Raw genomic sequence first — 27735 nt, 5'->3', positions numbered from 1 at the left:
ATTTTCAGTTCCTGTGAAAATGCTCTTATCGTATCTGCAACTCCGGTTACTTATAAATCTTTGCTCTATTTAGCTGTGATAATTGATCTATCACGAAATCTTAGAATATTGATTGTAAACATAATATTTCCTCTGTTAAGATCGTGTCCAATGTTTTCATTATTTACCCCCCAAGCCGAAGCGTACACAGGTTGATACATTTCTTGCAAAGATGATGTTTTGAAACTAGACAGACATGTTCAAATATTAATCAAACGACTGTCGGAATTAGAATTTTCTTCCTCCTCATCAACACCATAAATTTCGGAAGGAATGTAAATGAATTTCTCAATTATTTTTAGATCTCTGACCTTTGGCTGGTAAATCCAATGGAAATTGTCAAATGAAAATTGTTGGCACGTTTTAAAATTGAAAGGCTTCTTTCATAATATAAATAAATAATAATTAGCAATCACCACTATGTTAAGTGGGGCAGATATTCCCATGTCCACTTGTGAATAACATAACAATTTTAAACTTCTAGTTCTTTACAAAGATACTTAAAACGGTGTTCATATGGTACTGGAGCTTGGGTCGGATTCGCACTTCTCAATAAAATGTGTTTTGGGTAGATCAATAGATCAGGACATTTGAGAGTAACAGCTAAATGCGTACATGGAATGATTGAACGGCTCGAAATTTGTATAACTTTTCTATTCTCTTTATACTAAAAAAAAATTACAGAATTAATCAGTTCTCATAATAATGTCCGTCTGTCTGTTGAAACATTATACAGCCCACATTATTTGACGTTGAACTTCAAAATTTTGCAGAACAATTTGTACTGTGTCTAGAATGTTTGGTTTGGAAATGATCGGTACAGTATTTTGATAATTTTTGCCATATTTTGGTATATTTAGGTCTTAATGGTTTTTAGCTCCAGTGGCGGAATATTGTATGTATAGGTCCACGTTTTTGTGTTGCCTCCATATAACGGTACTTCCTGATATCCGGTATTTAAATGATTTTCGCTACGTTTTTTATAGCCCCCATATCACGGTTCCTCCTGATATTCTGTAGTTTGATGATTTCTGTCACATTATCCACGAATTCGTCTAAAAATTTGTATTTGTAGTTTTAATGAGTTGGCAGAATATTTAAAATCTAGGTTCATGTTTTCCTATTGTCGCCACATAATGGTACCCATTGATGTTCGGTATCTTAATAATCCTTGCCACATTTACCGACGGATTTTTTTTTTAATTTGGCACTTCAGACGTGCAGTAGATAACAATCTTTGTAGTATAAAGTTGTCTAAATGGGTACGCTTTTTGTTATGGCCCCCCATATAAAGGACTTACTCACTTTATGTTTCTTTTTTTTTTTTTTTGAAAAGTTTGACTGCATTATCCGAACGTTCTTACTGGTTTCTCTAGTTTAAAGGGAATACGGTATGTTAAAAGTTCGTCCCGGCCGAACTTGATGTTTTCCGCAGATAAACGTTTTACCAAACGTACTCTCCTGTTGGGCATCTCATTAGGACTTGCAGGCTATGGGAATATCTTCAACAAATCACATAGAAATCCCAATTAGTGTAACATTTAGCACAGCAATACAAAATAGTTTTGAACATTTTTGTATCACTGTAAGTATTTGAAATTATGATTTGATTAAATATATGATGAACTTCAGATGTGCGCTCTGTCATTACACGGCATATGGAAGTCTGGACCCATAACAATTTATTTTTATGTGGTATGAAATCTTGATATTGGTATTAATAAAATATACAATACTAGTAGTAATAAAAATAAAATAGTAGTTGAATTTGGACGAAATTTTAATACTTAGTGATCCTTAAAGTGGATTTAATTATCTTTCAATCCGAAAGGACTAAATTCATATTTAACATCCAACTGATCCTTATTAATTTTATTTATTTTTGGATCTGTGACTTTTTGGTTATATATTATGTGCTACATATGTATACATAAATATATTGGAGTTTAAATTTAAATTCCATTGGGAATTGTTGGCTCGTTTTGAAGATAAAAGCTTCCTTTTTGTTCGGGCTGACAATCCAAACCATTTAACACCAATGGCATTAATGTAAAACATCACAATGTGTGATGTTAATCCGTTATTAGAATAATTTTAATTTATAAATTTAAAATGAAGAGGTAAAACTGTTATCAAAACAAGTTAAAAAGCAGTAAGTTCGGCCGGTCCGAACTTTGAATACCCTCCACCATTTACAACGATTTTGGAAATTTTTAAAAAATAAAATCCGTTAACAATTCTTTATAAATCTAAACAAGTTAAAAAGCAGTAAGTTCGGCCGGGCCGAACTTTGAATACACTCCACCATTTGGAACGAATTAGAAAATAAAATCCTGAAAATGATTTGTTAAAAATTTAAAAATACCGAATATAGCCGTTATATTGGTGCCTATACGACGTAGACCCACACAGGCATTGTTTGACATAAGTCATTACTAAATTCAAATTCAGAACTTGAAATAAACGGTGAACAATGTAGCTAAAATCATCAAAATATCGAATATAGAGAGGTACCGTTAGACAATGCGTAGACAATTTTTTGTTATAGACTGTAGCATCCATTACGAACTTCAAATACGACATTTCAAACAATTTCGGTAAGTATTGAACCTAAAGTCGTCAAAATACCGAATATAGGGAGGTACTGGTATATGGGCCCTATACGAAGACCTGGACCAGAGATAATGGATAATTTCGAAATGCAGTATGCGTTGCCAATATTAAGGCGACCATTTGTATGGGGAGGCTTCACTAGCATCTTCATCATTGTCAACATTTAAAACACTCAGTTTGGAAAAATGTGTTATTCAGCAACGAGACTTTTTGACTTTTGCTAAGCGTGCAAGATCATATTTGCTCCGGAAAATTCCTACAAGTCTACCCCGTTTGAGATCAGGAGAGGTCAACATTACATCTAAAAGTCAATGTTGGGAGATAATTCGCAATCACCACTTCGTCCTTTGGATTGATTCAGGCAGATATTCCCGTATTCACATGTGCTACATAGCAATTTTATCTTTTTTATACCCTCCACCATACATAGTATGGAGGGTATATTAAGTTCGTCATTCCGTTTGTAACTCATCCTAATAATCATTTTAGACCCAACAAAGTATTTATATTCTTGATCAGCGTAAAATTCTAAGACGATTTAGCCATGTCGGTCTGTTGTAATCACGCTACAGTTCAAACGAATTATGATAGTAAGCTAAAATTTTGCACAGATCTGTCTTTGGTTTGCAGGCAGGTCAAGTTCGCAGATGGGCTATATCGGTCCACGATATCGTATAGCCCCCATACAACGGTACCCCCCGATATTCGGTATTTTGATGATTTTAGCCCCTTTTTTCAACGGAATTGTCTGAAATTCTATACAATGAGTTCGTTTTTAACACTTTACCCCCTGAAAGAGAATTGTCCATATAGGTCCACGATATCGTATATCCCCCATATAACGGTACCCCCCAATCTTCGGTATTTTGATGATTTTAGCCACATTTTCCAATGGTATTGTCTGAAATTCCACACAAGGAGTTCCTTGCGAGTACTTTATCCCCTAGAAGATAATTATCTACGATATCGTATAGCCTCAATATAACGGTACCCCTCGATATTTGGTATTTTGATGATTTTAGCCACATTTTTCAACGGAATTGTCTGAAATTCTACACAAGGAGTTCTGTGTGAGTACTTTTATAGATTTGTCTATATAGGTCCACAATATCGCATATCCCCCATATATCGGAACCTTCTATTTTGAAGATTTTAACTGAATTTTTAATGGATTTTTATTTGAAAATTTCCTAATTCGTTTCAAATGGTGGAGGGTATTTAAAGTTGCGCCCGGACGAACTTACTGCTTTTTTATTTGTTTTTTTATAAAATAGCAATTTTATACGTTTATGGTCTGGAATTTGTCATATTCCAGGCCTCAATTAGGAATGATTGGAACGTCTTGCAGGCAGGCATCACTACCATGATCGGCTGCTTTATTCTAGTATATAGCCTGAACAGTGAAAAAGGGGAACAAAGTGATGCATACTGATACTCACTGGTCCAAAGTAGTCCAAGTCTGTGTAAGTAAATTGACGCGCTTCGTATTCGGCAGACTTTGTATTTTGCTTTTATACTATTAAGCATCATTACTCACGCGACCTTGTGATAGCATATAATTTTCTTTGTACATTTCCGTTATTATTCCAACGAAAGCCACCCTTAAGCAATATATATCGGCGATATATGGAAAAAAATCTTGAGTACTTTATATTTTATGAAGGCCATTCTCAAATGGGTCATTAATTGACATGTTTAATGAGAGTATTTGAGGTTTGATGTGTAGGATAAGTGTACCAGTAGTCGGCACTTTAAGGATTTTCGCGTTTTCAATCGTTCACCATTCTGAGTGGAACTTTTCGATTATTACAAAGTTAATTTATTCAGATTCGAAATTGTTTATAGTTCTTCTAATAACAAATAAGTGAGTGAGTGGAACTTTTCGATTATTACAAAGTTAATTTATTCAGATTCGAAATTGTTTATAGTTCTTCTAATAATAAATAAAGTATTATTAACTACATAAATTTTGAGTTTAATTAAAATAATGTTTTTTTGCCAGCAGTCGGCACCACTTGCCAATTGTCAGTATGACATGTTCCAACAGTCGGCATAACGATTTTTTGTAAGGATAATTATAAAAATAAGTATCGTTGTTGTTTAGAGCATTTTACGGGTGTGATGGACTTAAATACTAATAGCTATATATATTTACCGATTTTCATAAAATTTGATACATCTTCGTCCAGAATTCGTTCGTTTGTTCCAATATCCATTCAATTCTGACTTGTATTAAATATTTGGTGTGCAATAAATTTGAAATTGATATCACAGAAGACACAGGCACCCATCCCACATTCCATCTTAGAACCGTCTACATAGACAGCTATACCGCATAAAGATGGATTTTTGGGTCCAGACGTCCATGTGTCGAAAACCTAATGACTTAGTTCAGGTGATGCAGATACAAGATAAGCCTAAAAGACAATAGTTGTTTCTATGGAAGAATGCCTTTTTATGGAAGATAATGCCTTGAAACCCAAATTTGAAGTTCTTTCTGGTAATGATATGAACCGCATATTAGGGCAACACTCTTCTTTTCACAAAATGAATAAATCGAATAAACCTCCCTTTAAAGATATGTACCTTTTTTCAAATAAATTTAAAAATCTTTATGAATCGAGTGAAGTCATTTAGGTGTCTAAAGTTACGGATATAAGGGACTTAAATAAAAAATCGGATGAAACATGTACTAAAATTAATTGTGTGCATCGTGTTTGCTCCTGGCGCTTCAATATTTGAGGGCATGTCTCATTTTATTTACCTTAAAACTACCATAACCTAAACCTAACCTAAACTTAAACAACTCAAATTATAAATCAAAAGATTGTTAATCTAAATTTAAACAAGCCCCTGTGAATTAGCCCTAGCTTTGTTTTCTCCGATAATGACTTAATATTAAGCAGTCTTCCAAATGACCCGTTAATACCATGAAGTCATACATGTAAATATTAAAAAGATGACCCCTAAGGAACACGCATGACACTTTTTCAAAACAAGATTTCAAATATACAAATTGTATATAAAATTTTATATTTGTAAAATATCTTTTACATAATTTCACCACGTTAGCTGCAATTATTAAATTTAAATTTTGTCTGAGCATCTACAGTCGAATGCCTTTTTTAAAGCCAAATTGATAACTAGGGATATAATCGCAATGTAAACCCTCATCTATTTCTTTAAGTAAATTTGATATCCGATGAATTTTGTTTCTTTTTGATTGGTAGAATCTTCCCAATCTTCCAGATTTTAGGAAAATATGAATTATTTCAGCAATTTTTTATATAACAACTAGATACTGTAATGACTTTTTATTATTTAATTTTGCTAAAATTAGGCAAACTGTTTTCAAAGTTGTGAATGCAGTGTCCCGTAAAACGTAAAGGGACAATTGAAAACAAAATTTGTACTGATTCATTTAATCATAGTAAAATTAATAAAATTAATAAAAATAAATTAATAGTATACAGCCGTATTTTAATACATGACGCAACAAACAAGATATATGGTTTTAGTTACGTAAAAGTTATCAAACTCTTTGACCCACGCTTGATGAATGTGCCTTCCTTTTGGAATTTACAAATTTAAAAAAGCTTTTGGAACTAGGTTTTGTCTAATTTTTTAAATGTTGAGAATAACATTTGGATTTTCAGGGTTAAATTTTAGTTTTTTAATAATCTCAGTGTAGAAGTAAACCAAACAGGACCCTGATCTAAATTTTGTCTAACTGTAGGTACAGAGTTAGTTTAGTGTTCGATAAGAGAAAGCGAAGTTTAACAGATTTGTTTTCCCAAAGTTACCACTATCAATAGAAGCATTAGCAGAAATTAAATTCTGGGAATTTGAGGTTAACAACAGCGTCGGATGATAACTTTTCTCAGGAAGTACACAGCGAGAGCATCTCGAAAACGATATATTCAATGAAGACGAACAGACCATGGTAAAATTAAGGAGGTCAAGTCATGCAATCACATCTTTATAATTTTTTCAAATGTATTCGTTTGACATTGTCAAAATTTATATTTATAAAACCATTGTATATACACACGACATGGAAATACAGAGATGGAAACCTTTTTTTATGTAATCTATCCTTTCCTTAAACTTGATAATTATCAGAGACTAACTCATTGTACAGGACATCAGATTTTAACAACGTTTCAGTAAAAACAATTATTTTACATTCAGAAAAGAAACTTTTAAGGAAAACATATCTTAAATTAGTATTTAATCCTATTATATTTTTTGATACAGGATTTGCCAAGCTTCATTTAGTTTTATTTTTGTGGCGCATTTAAGATTTTTACAGAATTATCTCCATTGGACCGTTCTCTAAAAACTATTTTTTACCAAGATATCATCGGACCAAAACTAATTACTAATAATATATAAAAGTCTGTTAGCAACTGTTATTTTAAACGGCGAAATTTCGCGCTGCTGAAACTTTAATTTAATTTTCAAGATATTTGAATCGTCATCGCTTACATAACGTTACTTAAATTTCATATAATTACGGATTTAATAGTAGAAGTTTCAGGTTGAAATACTATTTTGCAACGAGATACATCAATAAGCTGGTTTGTAGTTGAATGATCATCAACATTTACAGCGGCTAAACAATTTGAAGAAGTTAATACTGGAGCCTGCACAACAATAGCAGGTGGGTTGGAATTTGCTCTTTTGGAAGTAGAAATATTTGAGGTTGAGGTTATAGCGTTGAATCACTATTGGTGGTTAACACACCGTTGAGTTTATTCAATATGAAAGATTTGTCATTTGGTTTGGCTAGAGCTCCAGCTATTTTCCAGCACCTGATTGAGCACGTAATCGGTGGTATTCTAGGCTGTGTTAATTGTCTAGATTATAAAATAGTTACAAGAAAGACCGAGGAAGAACATTTGAAGAATTTAGGATATATGTTCCACAGGTAAAAGGAAAATGGATTACGATGTAATTCACCCAAATATTCATATATGCAACCGAAAGTTGAATATCTTGGACACGTGATTACTAAATCTGGCATTTACCCTTCGAAGACGGGTACAGGAGCAATTCCATGATCCAATAAATCTTTCATGATCCAAGAGGCCTTTGGAACTGTAATCTTTTATGGGAAAGATTAATTGTTATTGCAGTTTTATTGAGAATGACTCTACTCTTTTTGGTCCACTTAAATTTCTTCGTAAGAAAAATGCGGTATTTGTTTGGGAACAAGAAGAGACATTTTAAGAATTGAAACGGATTACTTATTACATTTCGATGAGAATTAACCTATAGTGTTAGCCACAGATGCATCATCATACGGTGTTGGTGCTGTGATTTCACAAAAATTTCAATGGATCAGAGCAACCTGTAGCTTACGCATCAAACACTTTATCAGATAGTCAGAAAAATAATAGTCAAATAGAGAAGCAGGGCTTATAAATAATTTTTGGAGTTCGGAAATGTCATGACTACTAATATGATCGTAATTTTAGGTTAATAACAGATCATAAACCACTTGCTTCAATATTCAGTCCAATGAAAGAAATCAGTAATACGACAGCGCACCGGCTTCAAAGATGGTCTTTGATCCTTTCTGGATATAAGTAAACAATACAAAAATTCGAATCACCATGGAAATGCTGATGCTCTCTCAAGACTTCAGTTTGTATAAAGGAATATGTAAAAAAATGTCCTATCACCTTATAACAAGTTGAGAACCAACGTAATCCATTTTTTTCGATTGCTCCCAACGCTTCACTTTCCCGCCACTGCCGAGAGCGCCACCTCCGCATAACGTGGGGAGCACGTACACCCCATAGTCCGGATTATAGGGGGGTAGTAGACTTAGGATTTTGAATGTATCTTAGCTATACCACAGTAAAACTAAACAATACAAATACTAAGTCACAGAAACTAAATCTGGCAACTGTTCACAAACTGTGAATGTAGGATAGAGTTATTTATGGAATGCAAGGGTTCACACAAGGAAATCGTATTGTATAATTTATTGCAATCAGCACATACACTCCGGAGAGGATTATTGAATTCATAGTTCGATTTTGCTAATGTTAGTTGAAAAATTGACCGCGCAAAAGTTTGATGATAATAATACATCTAAGCATTAATTGCCTTTTCTCTAGTGTAGAAAGATCGATTAGAATACAAGTCATGTTGCAGATTAAGTGATTGGTTGTGAGAATTAAGAGTACCAAAAAGTTTAACATCGTCAGCAAACGTTAATATTTTAGAGTGAGGAATATTATATGGAAGGTAATTAAAATAAAGTACGAAAAGTAGTGGACCCAAAAGGCTACCACTATAAAATACAGTAATATTTTAATATAGAGTGTTATTAAAAGAACTCTTTTGTCATGCAAAAAAGACGATCTCTACCTTAGAAGAATTGAGGAGAAACCCATTAAGTCAAGTTTATATAGTAACAAATTATGCACAAACTTATCGAAAGCTTTATTAAAATCAGCATAAATCCAGTGTGAACTTAACAGACCATTTCTAATAAATTTGTCAAAGTTGATCTTCCTTTAACAAAAACAAAAATGTAACGAAATACGTTATTCTTTTTGTAACCAAACGCTTAAAAAGTTTGGGAATCGCACTTAGTTTTGCAATACCCCTATAACAATAACACATCTACTGACAGGTTTATACATTTAAATAAAAAAAGCTCTAACGCCAAATGACAGGAAAATAACCTAGGGTTAGGGAATCATTAAAGTACTTATTAGAGAAAGATATAGTTCATATGCACACGCTTTTAAACTGAAAGACGGTACACCATCTGAACCCGGTGATTTGGAACATTTCAATGACTGGAAACCATTCAACACGGTTTCTTTTTGGAGATAAAATGTTTGATTCATAAATAATATTGTCCCAGGTATGCTGAAGTTGGAGGTAGAGTACTTCACATGATTCTATATCTATTGATTGTTTGCAGAATCTTGAAAATGTTGTTATACCGGTTTCCAAAATCTTGTTTCTTTCCCAAATTGGTCTGATATCGTAAGATATAATTTATTTCCAGGTAGCGGTTACCAATTTAGTTCACCTAAGCCTTTGAAATACAATTCTGGGTTGGGAGAAAACTCCGTGACATTGATCCGAGAGGCTAGTATTATCGGTAGAAAAGGAACGAAATAAGAAGTGTAATGAAGATTCATGCGAATCATATGATACGACTTTCCCTTTTGACTGTATAGTTTTGTCTTGTGATGAGGATTGTCTTTTGTGTTGTTAGTTTGTCATATTTATTGTGACTTCTCTGAAAATCAATATACAGGGATGCCAATCTGTGAATTGGCCTCTTGAAAGTCGCTTTTGCTGTTTTGACGTCACAGACCCTAATAAGCCCTAGTTTGGAATGAATTTGAAGGTAATTGATTGATTGCTACATGGTTTGTTGTTTGCTGCTATGAAGTTAATAGCATTGTCGCAGTATAATGTCTGACAATGGGCTCGTCTGCTGGTTAAACGTCCGCATTGCCCCTAAAAAGGCTTCTGTGGACAGATTGGGCACAACGTCTATGTGGATGGTCTTAGTTACAACAAAATACTGCAATGGACGTCCTGCCTTCACTCTATCAGCTGGAAGATTACCCATTAATTGTTTAAATAGCGCATGCGTGGCCTTGGTGCCCCGTATGCATTGGTGAACAGTACTGCGTGCGACTGATTTCCCGTTGATAGTCCAGAACTGCGCCCTGGATACGACCAATAATACTTGTGTACAGTGTTTCAGACTTACACTGTTGACCCTTAATTTTTTTATTAACAAAAAATTTTTGTTTTCAATTTTTAATTTGCATTTATTAAATAAGTAAGTAATGTAAGTATTTCAGTTAGGTACACTTTAGTGCAGGTTCATTTACAAATGATGCAAAAGGTAAGTTTTCACAGGTGAGTATTTCAGTTAAATGTACTTTAGTTCAGGTTTATTTATAAATGTTGCAAAGGTAAGTTTTCACAGGTGAGTATTTCAGTTAAATATACTTTAGTTCAGGTTTATTTATAAATGTTGCAAAAGGTAAGTTTTCACAGGTGAGTATTTCAGTTAACAGGTAATTATTTTATTTTTTTTAATATTTTACACTTGTGCTATTTGGCCACTTATTTAAATACTTGTGACTTAGCACTTTTTTTCACGGTCACGATGGGGGATGCTGTCTTTAAAGGTTTAATAACAAAACTTGGAATGACCTAACCGTGATTTGCAACACCACAGACGTCGCCTTGACGTTTCCAATGCAATGGAAAGCACAAAGAGAAATGACAAATTCTATGCTTGCAAATATGTATATGTGATAAATATATGCGGTGCGTACCGCTATTCTACAGTATGTGCTAAATAAATAGCACATACATTTTTGGTTAAAAATATAGCACACTCTTGAAAAATTGTTGGTACAGTCATGTACATGCCTCCCCCGCTATGAAACCTTTGAAAACAAATATGATTTAGTTAGTAGGCATATTTTTAATGGGACCAGAAAATACATATCCGATTTTTGTCTGGAATGCCTTTACGTCACCAACTCCTGCAGGCGTACATCCTTCTTGTTGTATTGCTGAATATGTATCTGCGCCCAATTCAAGATCGATTAGAATGATGCTACGGGGGTCGGGGTCAGCGAGAGCTTGTTGATTGAAATATGATGTTGGGTTTTCGATAAATGGGTCGGAGTAGGTTCTGCGTGGCATTTACCTTTAAAGCCTAAGCGCCATTTGTATGCCTTTCAATTATTTTAAAGATTGCAAATCGTTTGCTTTGGTACATGAATGACCTAAGCCCCAGTCGTTGAAATGCTGAATAGGCAATTTTTGACATTGATGACGATTGACAAATTAGGGCTCGCACAGTTTTCCATGTATCGACACTATCAGTTGTGAAACGCACCAGGGCAGTTGGGACAAACACCAAGACCCAAGCGAAAGGTGGCATGTGCTAAGAGCGTGGTCATCTTGGCATAACCCACAGGAATACTGCCAGAAACTCGGTCGCTCTCTTGGGCTCTCCCGCCGACCCGACCTGCTGCTAGAATGTTGTCTTCTTCTCTGTAGTGAGTCTTCTTCTTGGGGCGCTGCTCTTGTCGTTGCTCACGTTGCCGCTGATCCTACTGTTGCGGACGTTATCAGTCCAGACGCCGGTTTGTGGGTCTCTCTTTTCCGTCATCTTCCCAGTTGCGTGTAGGTAGGTAGGTAGGCCGCCATATCTGTAAATGAGAAGAAGTGAGTACCAAGTTCATTAAATAAAAAGGGGGCCGACTAGTCAGTCGGTAAACATTTTGACAACTTTGGTAATGGGTCGACTAGTTACACCGCTACTACAATATCTACAACTCTGATGTTAAGGTCAACCCCTTTGTACTTTCGGACAATGCGTCCTAATCTCCATTCAGATAAGCGGTCGTCTTTCAGAACTACGAGGTCCCCTTCTTTTAAGTTATCCTTATGATATTTCCATTTGTGTCTTCTATGGAGCTCATTCAAGTATTCAGTTTTCCATCTATGGCAAAAATGTTGTGAAAATATTCTGAGTCGTTTCCAACGATTAACGTATGAAATATCTGAGTCGGAAATATCAGGTTCTGCTGGTTCTAGCAGAGGCGACCCAATTAGGAAATGCGCTAGAGTTAATGGAGTTATTTTACTAGGGTCATCACTTGCCGAACTCAAAGGTCTTGAATTGAGACAAGCCTCTATGCGATTAGTGTCGTATTAAATTCCTCGAAAGTGAATTTAAGATTTCGAAAACTCTTTCGAGGATGTGTTTTAAATGACTTAACTCCTGCATCCCAAAATCCACCCATGTGGGGGCTCCAGGAGAAATAAATTTCCATTTCAAATTTTGATGAGAATTCTGAGTCATAACTTTTGATCTAAGATTTTTCATAAATATTGTTCTATCCTTTTTTAGGGATTTAGAAGCACCGAAAAAGTTTGTACCGTTGTCTGAGTATATACAGGAGGGACATCTTCTTCGACCAATAAACCGAGTGAAAGCGGCTAAAAAGGATTCGGTGGAAAGATCGAAGATCAGATCAGACGGCTATTGGATCTGATAATACCATTGCAATCAATATATGGGTTTAGAGTCAGGAGACTACTACTAGGTGGAAATTTTGATTTTCGTTGCGATAACTTGTACTCGTGGATTTGAGTAGTAATGTTGTTGGGTGACCATGATAGTTAGCAGCTTGACGTGCTTAATTTCTGTACTTGAAAATCCAAGACCTCGCAAATGTCTTTTATAATATCGCATGGCGAAGGCATATGATCAATATGCTCTGGGCAAGGATGAGAAGTTTTTCAAAGGGTCGTTTTTTATAAGTTCTTTCTTGACATCTTCAGTAATATTGGTGAGAGTAAAAACTTTAACCGCTTTCTTTTCTAAATTTGTATCTAGTGGGACTTTATACGATGGCCAGCTTGTTTTTGGATGTTTCAACCACTGTGGTCCTTGCCACCATAATTTATGTTGCTTTAAGCCGATCGGTGAACTCCCTAGACTTGCTACATCAGCGTGATTTGCTTCAGAGTCAACATGGCTTCATCGCTCCTTACCCCCGTTTTCAATAATTTCTGATATTCTGTTGCCTACAAACGTGTTCCAATGACACGGAGGCTTTTTGAGCCAGGCTAAAACAATTGTCGAGTCTGTCCAGAAATGTGTAGCAATATTTGTTGTCGGAAGGTGGCTAATTTTGATAAAAGTACAGCCCCGCACAGTTCAAGTCGTGCCAAAGAGATCTTTCTTATAGCTGCGCCGTATGCACTTCCTGAGGCGTCACAGAATCCATGAATTTCTATCTGATTTTTATCGATCTAGGTATAGTGAGGCAATCAATTTTTGCAGAATTTTTTCAAAAATTCTTTAATTTCAATAGCGTAGTTGGTTTAAGAATGTCTTCCCAATCTATTTTGTCTAAACATATCTGTTTCATAATTAATTTAGCTACGACAATTATGGGTGCTAACCAATCACAGGGATCGAATAATTTGGTTATGGTGGACAGAACTTCTCTTTTTGTATAGTTGGGTTTGTTTTCAATAGAGGGTGATTTAAAAGAGAAACAATCTTCTGAAATATTCCATATAATCCCCAGGGTTTTAGTGGAAGCATTTTCAGATATATGTAGGCAATATATATAGTTTTGCTCGCAGAACAAGTGTGGGCTCTTCCTCCCAAAATTGCAGTTATATTAAACACGTATATGTTATTGGAGGCTTTTGTGTTTTCGGGTATTGGTCCTCCTATTATCCAACCAAATATGGTGTTTTGTGCTAAGAACGAGCCAAGAGATATCATAGGTGTCACCATCGTGAATATTAAAGGACCTATATCCATTCCTATGAGAAGATCAACTGGTTGACTTGTGTGGAGATTTGGGTCTGCTAAGTTAATGCCAATCCCATTTGTAAGTTTACTCGTTTCGATATTTTGTGGAGGTAAATTAGAGGGAAGGGTCTTCAAAACTGGCGCCCATACGTCTAACTCAAAACTGGGGTCTAAACGAGAACGAAGAGAAAAAAGGCATGATTTTTTAGAGGTTTCCGAGACATTTTGGCTAAGTCCCGTAACATGAATAAGGGTTTTCTTGGTTGGCAAATTCAACTTGTTTTTAAGTTTTTCTGAGATAAATGTAGACTGTGATCCAGGATCAATAAGTGCTCTGGCATCATATGAGTGTCCTCTACTTTGAACTTGGACCATTGCAGTAAAAAGCAAAGTTGTGCTAGGGTTATATTAAAATTTCTTTGATCTTGAAGGGTCAGTGCAGTAATATTTGCTGATTTTGGGGACTGTATTGGTTGGGTGCGAGCTGAAGCACTAGTACTAGGGCGTACGTCATCTCTATCTATATTTTGGGTTTCCGTTCCCTTATGTAGCATGGAATGGTGTCTCATATTGCCAGATCGACAACCAAACTGACTTTTGCATTCTTTTACGCCATGATTTGACGAAAGACAGTTATAACAAAGACGTGAAATCTTTACTAGGTGAATTCTATCATTTACTGACTTTTCTACGAATTGAGGGCAATCTCTGATAAAGTGATTTGATGCACAAAGTGGACATTTTTGTTTATGTTGATTCTTTGGCTGTTGATTCGAAGCTTGTTTATTTATTGTGATTGGTAATTAGACCATGTATTGGTTTGAAAATTATTAGCAAATTTTGATTTTTTACTGAAATCGGGGTTTTGTTGCGCATATTTTGTGCTTGTAGGTTTAATATTTCCCACAGATTCTAATGTTTTAAATTTGTGGATCAAATAGTTGTTTAGTTGTTCCCATGTGGGCAATGTTTTAATATCTTGCAAAGAGGTTTCGAACTCTTCTAAAAAAGGCCGTGGCAATTTTGTGGAGCAAAGATATATAAGAATAGGATGCCATCCCTTAACGTTTACACCAAGAGTCTCTAGAGTCTTAATGCTACTATTTAGGGTACGTTGAAGTGTTTTGAATTGTAATACTCGAATCAAATGTTACGTTGGGTAGATTAAAACAAAAATTTATTTGGGCGTTGAACTGCATCCTTTTATTTTCGTAGCGCTATACAAGATTCTCCCAAGCTAAATCGAATCCGTCATTTGTAAGCGGAACATGATAATTTATCTCTCTTGCCTCTTCTGTCGTCTTTTGGGTCAAGTGAACAGCTTTTCAACTTTACTTAATTTGGTGTTCTGAATGAAATTGCCGCGAACAAATCACCGAAAAATGGGCCAAGCATTGTATCCTCCACTAAATGTGTCGGTGTCACATGGCGGCAGTCTACAAATCGGTGTAAATTCTGATTCAGTATTCCCTTTTTGCGCCATCTGAGATTCTCGTTTCACTTTATCTTCTTCTTCCTTCTGTTTAATTGCTTGCATTTGTCCATTAATTGCTCCGAGAGCTTTTTTGTACGAATCAATAGCTTCTAAATAATGTTTTCTCAATTTATTTTTGCCAACTGGTTTTTCTTCTTCTTCCGGAACATAATCTCTGCATTCTATATACGCTCTTTTCACCTGTTAATAAACTGAATCTAATTGAACTCTGGATGCCTCTAATCTATGTATGTCATCTTCTGTATTTGCTATGCTTAGAGTCGATGCATAATATTGCAAAACACTAAGGCAATTTGCAAATTTTTCACGACTAAGTTTGTCCATCTATTTTGAGAATTGGGTCTTAGGGTCTTGGGTCTTTGGGGCAAATTTTTATTTAACCAGAACTTACAAAGTAGTCCAATAAAGGAAACAAATATTTCATGTATGTATTTTTTTGTGTTGGGTTGCCCAGGAAACCTTTAACGAAAGCAAGCAAGTTAAATATTTGTCAAAATCAACAAATATTTTAATTAAAGCCGTTGATTTTTTTTTTTTTTTTTTTTTTGATTAAAGTTTTTTTTGGTCGAACCAAATGTTTGAGTAAAGAAAAAATATTCATTCAGCCGTCATAATCTAGCGAAACGTTTCATTTATAAGATTATTTGTTTGTAAAATCGAAATATTTCAGTTTTTGTCGAGGCATCATCGGAAATATCCCGTGAATTCACTGGGCTAAGCTATTCTTTGGGCAGGTCATTTATTATTTTTGGATCATTAGCAGTCCACTTCAATAGCTCAAATCCACCCGATTCCATAACGGCTGTTAACTCCTTGCGAGATTTTATGGTCTCTTTGATCGAATAACCTCCTGCTGAAACGTTATCAATATAAAGGTTTTCCAAAATTATTTACGATGCTAGTGGATAAGTGTCTTTTAGGTGCGCAATTAACTCCAAATGTTACCGTTAACAATTCATAATCTTGTATAAGGTCAGATGAAGATTTTCTGGATAATATTCGTTGAAACTGTGTTTGACTAGGGTCCAATAAAATTTGCCTGTACATCTTTGTAACGTCAGCATTATAAACGTTTCTGAAAAATCTCCACTTTAGTACTTGTAATAAAATATCTTGCAGTTAAACCGGACCTGCATATAAATTGTCATTGAGACTCCGCTTTTTTGACATGGGACTTGATGCATTGAAAACAACTCGTAATTTTGATGTAATCTTTTCAGGTCTTATGATTGCGTGGTGTGAGAGATAATAGTTTGGAGTCTTGTGTATATCATTTGAAGATATTTTTCTCATATGCCCGAGTTCTATATATTCAAGGATCGTGCTATCGTATAATTCCTTTATCTCTGGACTTTTCACAAGCTTTCGTTTCATTCTAAAAACTTGAGCTAAATCAATATTTCTTGAGTCTCCAATTTCTTCGTATTTTTTAAATGGGAGGGTGACAATATATCGCCCTTCCGAATTTCTTTTGGTCGTTTCAAGTAATTTTGTTCACATAATACATCTTCATCTGATCTCAAAACCTGTCTTGGGTTCTCTTCCACCTCCCAAAAACGTGTTAATATTATTTCAATCCATGAAGTATTGCAAAGTGACATTTGTCTCTTCTTTTGTGATTCATTCTGCAAGGATCCTCCAATTATCCATCCAAACACTGTTTTTTGAGCTAATAAGGTACCAATTGATTTCATAGGTGTTCCAACTGTAAAGATGAATGGGCTTATGTCCATCCTTATTAGGAGATCAACTGGTTGACTGATGTAGAACTTCGGGTCGGCTAATTCCAAGTTCGTAGCGTCATGCATCTGTGTCCTTTATGTGAAGGCAAGTTTGACGGAAGCGATTTCAGAACAGGTGCCCAAACTTCTAACTAACCTGTGGGTCAAGTCCGGAACGTAATTTAAATACGCAAGCTTTAGCAGAAGTTTCCGAAATGAGTCGATTAATTCACAGCTCGTGCGTCGTAATAATGACCATTCGCTTCGATTTGAACCATGGCTGCAAAAAGTAAGGTGTCTCCTGGATGAGGACTGACTTTACCGTCATCCTTGAGTGTCGAAGTGGTTATGTTCGTTGTTTCTTCATTTGATGTGGGCTGTATTAGTGTTGTGAGAGCGGCAGTACTGTTGCTAGGGCGTACTTCCTCTTGTGTTGATGTTTGTGATGTAGTTCCATTATGTAACATAGTATGGTGCTTCAAATTATATGTTCTGCATCCAAAACGACTTCTCCAATCTTTCACGCCATGGTTAGACGATAAACAACCTCGTATGAAATGATTAGATTTGCAAAATTTGACATGCCTTTAAGTACTGGTTCTTGGATAGCTGCTGAAAGTTTGCATGTTTACTTTGAAAACTGCTTGTTAATCTCATTTTCTTTGTATAATCGTTTCTGCTCTGAGTCTGCTGATTTGGTGTTGACAAAAAGTTGTTAAAAGCTTGGTCAAAAAGTTGTTAAATGCTTCCCACGATGGTAGAGTCTTGCAATCTTTTATGGAAAGTTTGCTGGAACAAAGAATATAGGATCCCATCCCGCTACTTGGACATGTTGTGTCTCCAAAATTCGAATGCAGCTATTTACTGTTCGCTGTAAATTCTGTATACTGTAACTCGAATCAGTTGAAACTTTGGCTTATAACTTCTTTAGCTTCGCCAGTTGTTTTTTGAGTCAAATGAAAAAGTTTTTTGAAATTGCTCAATTTGAAGTTCTGGATATAAATGGCGGTAAATAGATCCCGAAAAGTCGGCCAAGTATTGTAACTTCGATTTAAAGTGTCCATGTCACACGGTGGTAATATCGAAGGTAGCGTAAAATTAGCTTCCTTTTGAGCCATCTGGGCCAATCTTCTGATTTTTTCCTTTGCTTCATTTTCTTTGAAAGTTTGGATTTGTCCATTGATTACTCCTATCGCATTTTTGTATGTGTCGATTGCCTCTAAATAGTGGGTCCTTAGTTTAGTTTTATCAACCGGTTTTCTTCCTTCCTCTGAAATAAAATATCGGCATTCTAAATACGATTTTTTACTTGGTCATAAAATGAATTTAGCTCCACTCTCGATGCCTCCAATGTGTGTATGTCGTCATCTGTGCCTGCTATGCTCACAATTGATGCGTAATCCTTCAGATCATTCACGCAATTTGTTGCGTTTGTTTGTTTGTTGTATTTGGATACAAACAAATCAATGCTTTTTCTTCCCAAAGCCTTGAATGTTACTTTCCAAATATATTTTAACGACGAGTGATTTTTAATTGCAAATCGCGTTTCGGAATGCGGAAATTTTACAATACTTGCTAGCTAATACTTTGCAAGAGGTCAGAGAAATATTAAAAATTTCGACGAAATAAATTGAAAATCCAAGTTCGGCAAATCAATAAGCATTTATACAATTATCTCTGTAAACAAAATATCCGTTTTTATTATTTAAAATTGTTCAAAAAACAATCGCAGAAAAATGTGTGCTGGGTTGCCACGAAAAATACCAATTTTCAAAGAAAAAATCAAAAAAATTACAATAATAACATTGAATTCCTATTCTAGGAAGATTTTGTTTTGAGTAGATAGCAATTTTTTCAAGAAAGAGTTCACCAAAAAAGATTTACAAACTGTTTGACAACAAAAAAATTTTGGGTCAAAAAAAGTTTATTTTTTACAAACGATGGTTAATTTTTCAGCAAATTATCCAAATATTAAAAAAACTTTTGAATATCTGTCTGAGTCAAAAAATATTCTATAAACGCTCGATTTTGATTAATTAATAATTTTTTGAAAAATAATATTTTCCTTCTTGTTCTTCAAAAATTGTACTTCCACTGAATTGTGATATATTTAGTAATCTATGCGGCAAATAAGTTTCCAAATTGTTTAAAATTTTAGATAATTTTTATTTACATAAAAAGAAATATTGTGGATCTCAGATTAGAGTCTCGCAGCACCGATTTTACAGAATATTATAAAGAATCAACAAATATTTTTAGGTCAAATGCCAGCCGTTTACCATAATAAAAATTTCAAAATGTTTCAAAAAAAAAATTCAAAAAATTGTTAAAAAAAATATATGTTTTGAGACTTCTACAAAATGGCTAATTTGTATAAACTGTTGGGTCAGAAATCGTATCTAAAATTTTCAAAATTGTTCATCGAATTGAAAGTCCAAAAAAATTTCAGCAAAATGTAAAAGTGTCTTTCAAGAAATGCTTCTATGTCCCCCAAGTTGAATTGTTTAATTTAAAAGAGATATGGATGTTTTTCCCAGAATTTCGAGAAAAAATACCAGAAAAAAAATAAGACGATTTATTCACAGACTCATAAGTATTTATGTTCATTTATAAGTTTAAAACCAATTCGACTTTGAAATTTTTAGGTTAGTTAGTTTATCTTAAAAATGTTGGCGCTTTTCCGCCAAAGAAATTTATATTAACTTGTATATTTTAAAGGCGCGTCTTATTTTCAATAATCCCCAAAATTATTATTATTATTAGTCTTTATTTATTTATTTATTTTTTGTTTTGATTTAACATGGCGTTTATAATTATTTGGTAATATTCCGATGTGTCTGTGTTTATGTAAAATGTAAATGGATGTATGTATATGTCAGAGGGTAACCAGCAATTTTTCAAAAAAAAAAAAACATACACAAAAAAATGTACGATAGCAAGGTTATTGGTGTTGTTAAATTATGACGCCAACAATTGCGCCATAATATTCCACGTAGAATTCGTGTTGTTTTTGGCAAAAATTTAGCAAAATGTCTAATAATTTTTCGAAATTGTTGTACCGCAATTATGGCGCCATATTTTGCGTCAAAATTGATTTCCAAAGAACGCTAGTTAATTGTAAATGGAATATTCCACAAAACGAGATAGCAAGATTCAAAAAACACAGCACATTTTTCCAAAAAAAAATAGGTAAATAACTAAGTTTTTACCTATTTTTTCAAAATGGCTCCGAAGCAGCCAGAAAACTTGAGTAGGCTAATTTGTGTCGTGTTCAGTGTTTTTGTAAAGTTTATTGTAAGTGTAATATCCTTGTTTTTTGTAAGAAAAATTAACGCCCAGATAATCCTGTTGTGTTTGTTTTTTTTTTTTTTTGCACCGAAAGGAGACAAAGAGTTTAATGTGTCTCAAAATCCGCTGAAAGAGATATATTATGCAGGCCTAAAATAGTAGCGTTAGCCCAAATTGGTAAAAAAACTCAATGCTAAACGACCCTTGCCACCGAAGTATGTAGTGTTTGTTTTCATGTATGTTTTTTGTGTATAGTCGGTTCCGCTATAATTGTTTTATTGCTTTCATGGCACAATTACAGGAGGTAGAACAAAGCTACCTCCTAAATACAATATTTTTCGTTTGGTGTCCCTATTCTGTCAAAGCATATAACAGTTTGTCTATGTGTGCGTAATGTTTTGAATAAACAAGAACACAAACTGAAATTGTTTCAAATTTAAATGAAACAGAAATGGATTCAACTGTGTGAAAAAGAATGTTGGTTGCGGTCAGGGCGTTGCGGGCTTCTTTCAGCAAATTAATCGACGGGTTTCTCTCCAATTTTGGACTGGTAAATATGCTGCCGTCTGTGTAAAAGAGAAGAAGGAGTACTAATTCTTATGAAAGGATGGGTCCGACTGATGTTGCCACCAGCAGTTTTTATGTCTACCACTCTAACATTTTGATCTGTTCCCTGAAGGGTCTTGATAATTCTCCTGAGTTACCACTCATGTGGTGCCAAACGTTCGTCTTTAATCACAACTAAGTCACCTTCTTTAAGGTTATCCTTTTGATATTTCCATTTGGTACGTCGATGAAGCTCATTTAAATATTCAACCTTCCATCGATTACACAATTATTGGTAGATGATTTTTAACCTTTTCCATCTATTAACTAGACTAATATCTTACTCAGTTCGGGCGGAGCTAAAATCGGGGTAACGATTAAGAAATGCCCTTGGGTTAAAGGCGCCAAATCGTTAGGATCTTCGCTAGCTGAAGTCAAGGTTCTAGAGTTAAGACATGCCTCTATGCAGGTTAAAATGATGGTGATTTAATGTAGAATTCATTTTTGACATACTCTTTCTTTAATGATTTTTAAAGGATTTAAACCCGGCCTCCCACAAGCCACCCATGTGCAGAGCGCCAGGCGGGATAAATTACCAACGAATGCTTTGATGAAAATTGTTTTGAACTGTACTATTTTGTATATTTTTCATGAAGGCTAGTCGATCCCGCTTTAACAGATCAACTGCTCCTACCGGAATAGATACATGACAGACAGTCCCAACGGCTAATAAATCTAGAGAAAGCTGCAAGAAAGGCAAATATCGACAAGTCACTTGTGGGCTCAAAATGAATGGCTTTGGTAGCGAAGCAAACAAACAAACAGACATAGGCCCTCGTAATGAAACAGACTCTGCCTGAAGGGTCCCGCAAAATCAACGCCTGTGTTCATAAAGGGTCTTGCCAATAGAGTTCGTTTAGGAGGTAGTGATGCCATTATTAGACTCTGTGTGCGTTTCTTGTGCGTTAAGCATATTTTGCAATTATATATCGTTTGTTAACCCAACGATTTTAGTCCGAATATCCAGTACTCGGATCTTAATAATCTGATCACCAACTGATTACCACCGTGCAATGTGATCTTGTGAGCAAATTCTACTAATAGTTTGCTTAATATTGCCATGAGTTCCATGAGTTAGTATTATTTGATACCGTTCATCGTAAGTTAGCGCAGGCGATTGTACTAATCGGCCATTCATCAGTGTCAGTAATGAACTAGAAGAAGATGTTCGAACTTTCCTTAAAAGTGATTCATAATTGACAGCATAAAAGAATTTCTGGGTATGATTTATACAAGCACGCTTGCTAACCTGAATTTCTTCAGCGGTTAGTTCCGTTGAAGAGGTTCTAAGATTTCGTCTATTTTTTCCAGCGTTTTTCCAAAATCTTAACGCATATGAAGATGGATAATTTCTTAGAGGGTCACTTTCTTCTTCGAATAGAGTCATTGCTTTTAGTGTTTTTGCCTCTAAGTTTGTATCATCGGGGATCTTATGTACTGGACAACGAACTTTAGGTATTTTGAGTCATTGCGGTCCATGCCACCAGAGTTTGTTATTTATAAGTTCACTGGGTGGGCATCCGCGACTGGCAATGTCTGCGGGGTTATATTCAGAGTCTACATGATTCCATTGTTCAGCTCCACTTCTTTCTAAGATATCAGATGTACAATTTCCCACAAAGACTGACCAATGGCAAGGCGGTTTTTTCAACCAGCCAGCACGATTGTTAGGTCAAAGTTTGATATCTGGAGATTATTCAAAATTGTTGATGCTGATTTCGACAAAAGGACGGCTCCACAAAGTTCTAATCTGGGAAGTGAAATTTTCTTGATTGGAGCAACTTTCGTTTTAGCAGTAAGCAATAACGTTCTGATGTCGTTGTCTTCATTCTGTAGTCGGATATATAATGCTGCTGCATATGCTTTTTCCAAGGCATCGCAGAACCTATCAATTTCTACTACACTGCCTTTTTTTAAATACTTAATATCTGCGCTATGTTTAATAAAATTCACTGGGCTATGCTTTTCTTTGGGCAGGTCATTTATAATTTTGGATCATTAGCAGTCCACTTCATTAGCTTAAATCCGGCCGATTCCATAGCGGCTATTAACTCCTTGCGAGATTTTATGATCTCTTCTATCGAATGACCTCCTGCTAAAACGTCATCAACATAAACGTTTTCCAAAATTATTTTCGGAGCTAGTGGATAAATGTCCTTAACGTCTTCGGCTAATTGAATGAGCGTTCGAAGTGCCAGGAAAGGTGTAGAATTAACACTAAATGTTCCCGTTAACAATCCATATTCTTTTATAAGGACAGACGAAGATTTTCTGAATAATATTCCTTGTAACTGTTTTTGACAAGTGTCCAATAAAATTTGCCTGTACATCATTGTAACGTCAGCATTATAAACGTGTCTGAGAAATCTCAACTTTAGTACTTGTAATACAATATCTTGCTGTAAAACCGGACCTGCATATAAATTGTAAGTGAGACTTCGCTTGTTTGACGTGGGACTTGATGCATTGAAAACAACTCGTAATTTTGATGTAATCTTTTCAGGTCTTATGATTGCGTGGTGTGAGAGATATTAGTTTGGAGTCTTGTTTATACGTTTGAAGATATTTTTCTCATATGTCTGAGTTCTAGAGTTCTACTCGAGAATCGTGCTATCGTATAATTCCTTTATCTCAGGACTTTTCATAAGCTTTTGTTCCATTCTATAAAATTGAGCTAAAGCCATATATCTTGAGTCTCCAATTTCTTCGCATTCCTTAAATGGGAGGGTGACAAAATATCGCCCTTCCGAATTTCTTTTGGTTGCTTTCAAGTAATTTTGTTCACATAAAACATCTTCATCTGATCTCAAAACCTGACTGATTCAAGCGTTTTGAATTTGTGGGTCAGAAAGTTATTAAAATCTTCAGATTCTGCTAAAAAAAGTTCTGGGAAGTTTACTAGAACAAAGATATATCAATATAGGATCCCATCCTGCTACTCTGCAGTTGAAACTTTGGCTTATAACTTCTCTAGCTTCGCAGGTTGGTAATCTCGAAGGTAGGGTAAAATCAGCTTCCTATTGAGCCAACTGGGTCAATCTTCTGATTTCTCCCTTTGCTTCATTTTCTTTGAGAGTTTGGATTTGTCCATCGATTACTCCTATCGCATTTTTGTATATGTCGATTGCCTCTAAATGTTGGGTCCTCAGTTTAGTTCTATCAACCGGTTTTCTTCCTTCCTCTGAAATAAAATATCGGCATTCTAAATATGCTTTTTTTACTTGGTCATAAAATGAATTTAGCTCCACTCTCGAAGCCTCCAATGTGTGTATGTCGTCATTTGTGCCTGCGATGCTCACAATTGATGTGTAATCCTTCAGATCATTCACGCAAAATCTTTGTTGTAGTACGCCCAGACTTTAGAACAAAATTTTGTATAACAAGAATTTGACAAAATTGACCGATTAGAGGACTGATCTTTGTTGTATTTGGATACAAACAAATCAAGGATTTTCCTTGGCAAAACCATGAATGTTACTTTCCAAATATATTTTTAACAACGAATGATTTTTAATTACAAAGTTCGTCATTCCGTTTGTAACTCATCGAAATAATTATTTTAGACCCAACAAAGTATGTATATTCTTGATCAGTGTAAAATTCGACGATTTAGCACCGTCCGTCCGTCTGTTGTAATCACGCTACACTCTAAACGAATTAAGATAGGAAGCTACAAATTTGCACAGATCCCTCTTTTGTCTGCAGGTAGGTCAAGTTCGAAGATGGACTATATCGGTCCACGATATCGTATAGCCCCCATATAATGGTACCCCCGATATTTGGTATTTTGATGATGTTAGTCACATTTTTCAACGGAATTGTCTGAAAATCTACACAAGGAGTACATTGTGGGTACTTTATACCTCGGAAGAGAATTATCTATATAGGTCCACGATATCGTATAGCCCCCATATAACGGTACCCCCTGATATTCGGTATTTTGATGATTTTAAACACATTTTCAACGGAATTTTCTGATAATCCACACAATGAATTCCTTGTGAGTACTTTATCACTTGGAAGAGAATTATCTATATAGGTCCACGATGTCGTATGGCCCTCATATAACGGTACCCCCGATATTCGGTATTTTGATGTTTTCAGTTACATTTTTCAACGGAATTGTCTGAAATTGTACACAAGAGGTTCTTTGTGAGCACTTTACCCCCTGACAGAGAATTCTCTATATAGGTCAACGATATCGTATATCTCCCATATAGCGGTACCCCCGATATTCGGTATTTTGATGTTTATAGCCATATTTTCCTATGGTATTGTCTGAAAATCCACACAAGGAGTTATCTGTGAGCACTTTAACCCCTGAAGGGTAGTTGTCTATATAGGTCCACAATATCGTATATCCCCCATATATCGGCATCTTCCGATGTTAGATATTTTAAATACTTTAACAGAATTATTAATGGATTTTATTTTTTGAAAATTTTCTAATTCGTTCCATATTGTGGAGAATCGGCCGAACTTACTGGTTTTTTACTTGTTTGAATTTAGATTAGTTACATCCGAACCGCTGTGTCTTCTTTAATTTTCGATTTGCTTGTTGCTTTTATTCTGTGGATATATAGTAAAATTTGTTATTCACTCTTGTTATTTTCTTTGTTTTTGCAATTATAAAAATTAATAAATTTTATATTTTTTTGTTTTGACTTACTGTGGTTTATTTTTTTGTCTCTTTAAGTTTTCCAGTGGTCTCTCACTCCTGTATCTTGTTGTTTTATCACTATTTGCTTCCACTGATCACTGTTCTGTATTCGTGTGTATGTGTGTGTTTGCCGGTGTCTACTGTCTTGTTGAAAAACTTCTATTTTTTTTTTGGTTCTTTTTTGAATGTCTCTTTTTATACCACTTTGTTTTCTGTTAAAAACCTTTTGTTCAAATGTTTTTTTTTTTTTTTTTTTTTTTTGATTTCTTGCTCAACATCATTCACTGTTTGCTTTGTTTTCTTTTTGTTGTTCAATTTGTATATGTTCACTTTTATGACTAGCGTATTTTAGTTCACTTTTATAATATTGTTAAATTGTATTTTAATTTCACTTCACTTTGCACTTTTTTTAAATTTGTTTTAAAAAACATAATCTGGCTCCTCGAGGATCAAATGTTATTATCTTTAACTTTTACTTCCCGTTTTTTAATTTGTTAAATATTTGAATGTGTAATTTTAATTCAAAGTATTATTTTATTTGTAATTTAAAGCTTTGTTGTTTATGTGTAGGTACAATTGTTTGTTTATATTGTAGAATTTTGTTTTCTAATATTGTACAATTTTACGTAATTCAATTGGTTTAGTTTTGTACAATGTTAATTTTGTGTTTGCAAACTTCAATACTTTTTATGTCATTTTAAACAACTGCACTTATGCTAGGAACACAATTGGAGCGAACGACGAATTTCGCCCTACGCGGCGACAAAATGAGCCGCGAAAATTCGTCGTATGGAACACAATACCGACGAAATTATAAAACAGCTGATGAAGTCGTTTACTTTTTGCTCATTTGTTGACTACAATGAATTATACAAGAACACATAATTCTTTACGTTCTCTATTATAATTTCACTTATGTCCATCTTCTCTATTATAAATTCACTGATATCCATCTTCACTCAGGCGCAAGTACACAAATAAATAAACAAATTAATTATGTTTTTTTATACGAGTAACAGATAGTAGAGTGACCATAACAAATTTTAAAGTAAAAAGTAACTTTATTTACTAAAACACATAAAATTCGTACAAGTATGGCCACCTTGTAAATAAAGCTAATTGAGTTCGCGGCGACCGACGAAATTTTCGCCGGTGCCGTGATTGTGTGCACTTCCATATACACATATGTGTTTTATTTTTTACGACGAACATACGCCGCGAAAAAATTCGTCGTTCGCTCCAATTGTGTTCCTAGCATTATGTTCTCACGGGGCACTTGTCGGTCTGAAGATGTTTTCCAAACTGAACAGGATTATTCTGCCTTGAGCATGGTATAAGAATATAGGTAGATGCATCAACACTCGCGAACATTGATATGTCAAATAAAATTAAAAACATCTCCAAAAATAAATGGTTTCTTATACGATGCCAATCGGAGGTTGTTATGACATGCATTTTTCAACAATTTTTACAAATTTCGATATTTTTCATTCAAAAATTTCAATTCCAAATTTGGTTTCACAGCTCATTGTACCAGCAGCTGTGTTGAAGTGTCTACCTGTATCATTTTATCATGCGCTTGGGCTACCAGAGCTGTTGAATCTTCCAGGATTTTTTGGAAAAGTGTTTGGCTAGCGGCAGCACGTATGCATGTATTAGTTGATATGCACCAATGTACATATTGTTTACCGCTAGCCGCAAATTTAAAATTCTTACATACAGTAGCTACCATAAGCATGGTCAATGACCATATAGTATGATCTACTTGAAACAAATTCTTTTGTTACGGGAGCTTTACTAAATATGCATAGTAGTGTAGAGTATCATAAAGTCGTCCCCACCAAACTTTTGATTTTTCCTTACAGGTTTTTATTCATATGTGTGAACATTAAACTAAAATTGTAAGTGACAACAAAATGAGTATATTTGGTTAAGTTTTTTCATTCTTCAGTGTTTTTGTAACTTTTAT

At 34.8% G+C, this 27735-nt stretch overlaps 1 long non-coding RNA gene across 1 annotated transcript; it reads right to left on the bottom strand.

Moving 5' to 3' along the window:
• Positions 1–10452: 10452 nt before the first annotated feature.
• LOC109612858 (uncharacterized) lies at positions 10453–27174 on the bottom strand. Its single transcript, XR_009343931.1, has 3 exons — positions 25776–27174; positions 25591–25675; positions 10453–11870 (listed from the first exon to the last, which is right to left on the bottom strand). It is a non-coding gene; the product is annotated as an uncharacterized LOC109612858 (long non-coding RNA).
• Positions 27175–27735: the final 561 nt, after the last annotated feature.

Source organism: Musca domestica, unplaced genomic scaffold (assembly GCF_030504385.1).
Source record: "Musca domestica strain aabys unplaced genomic scaffold, Musca_domestica.polishedcontigs.V.1.1 11, whole genome shotgun sequence".
Taxonomy (NCBI): domain Eukaryota; kingdom Metazoa; phylum Arthropoda; class Insecta; order Diptera; family Muscidae; genus Musca; species Musca domestica.
The sequence above is the reverse complement of the archived record's forward strand: the minus strand, read 5'-3'. Positions and strand labels throughout refer to the sequence as shown.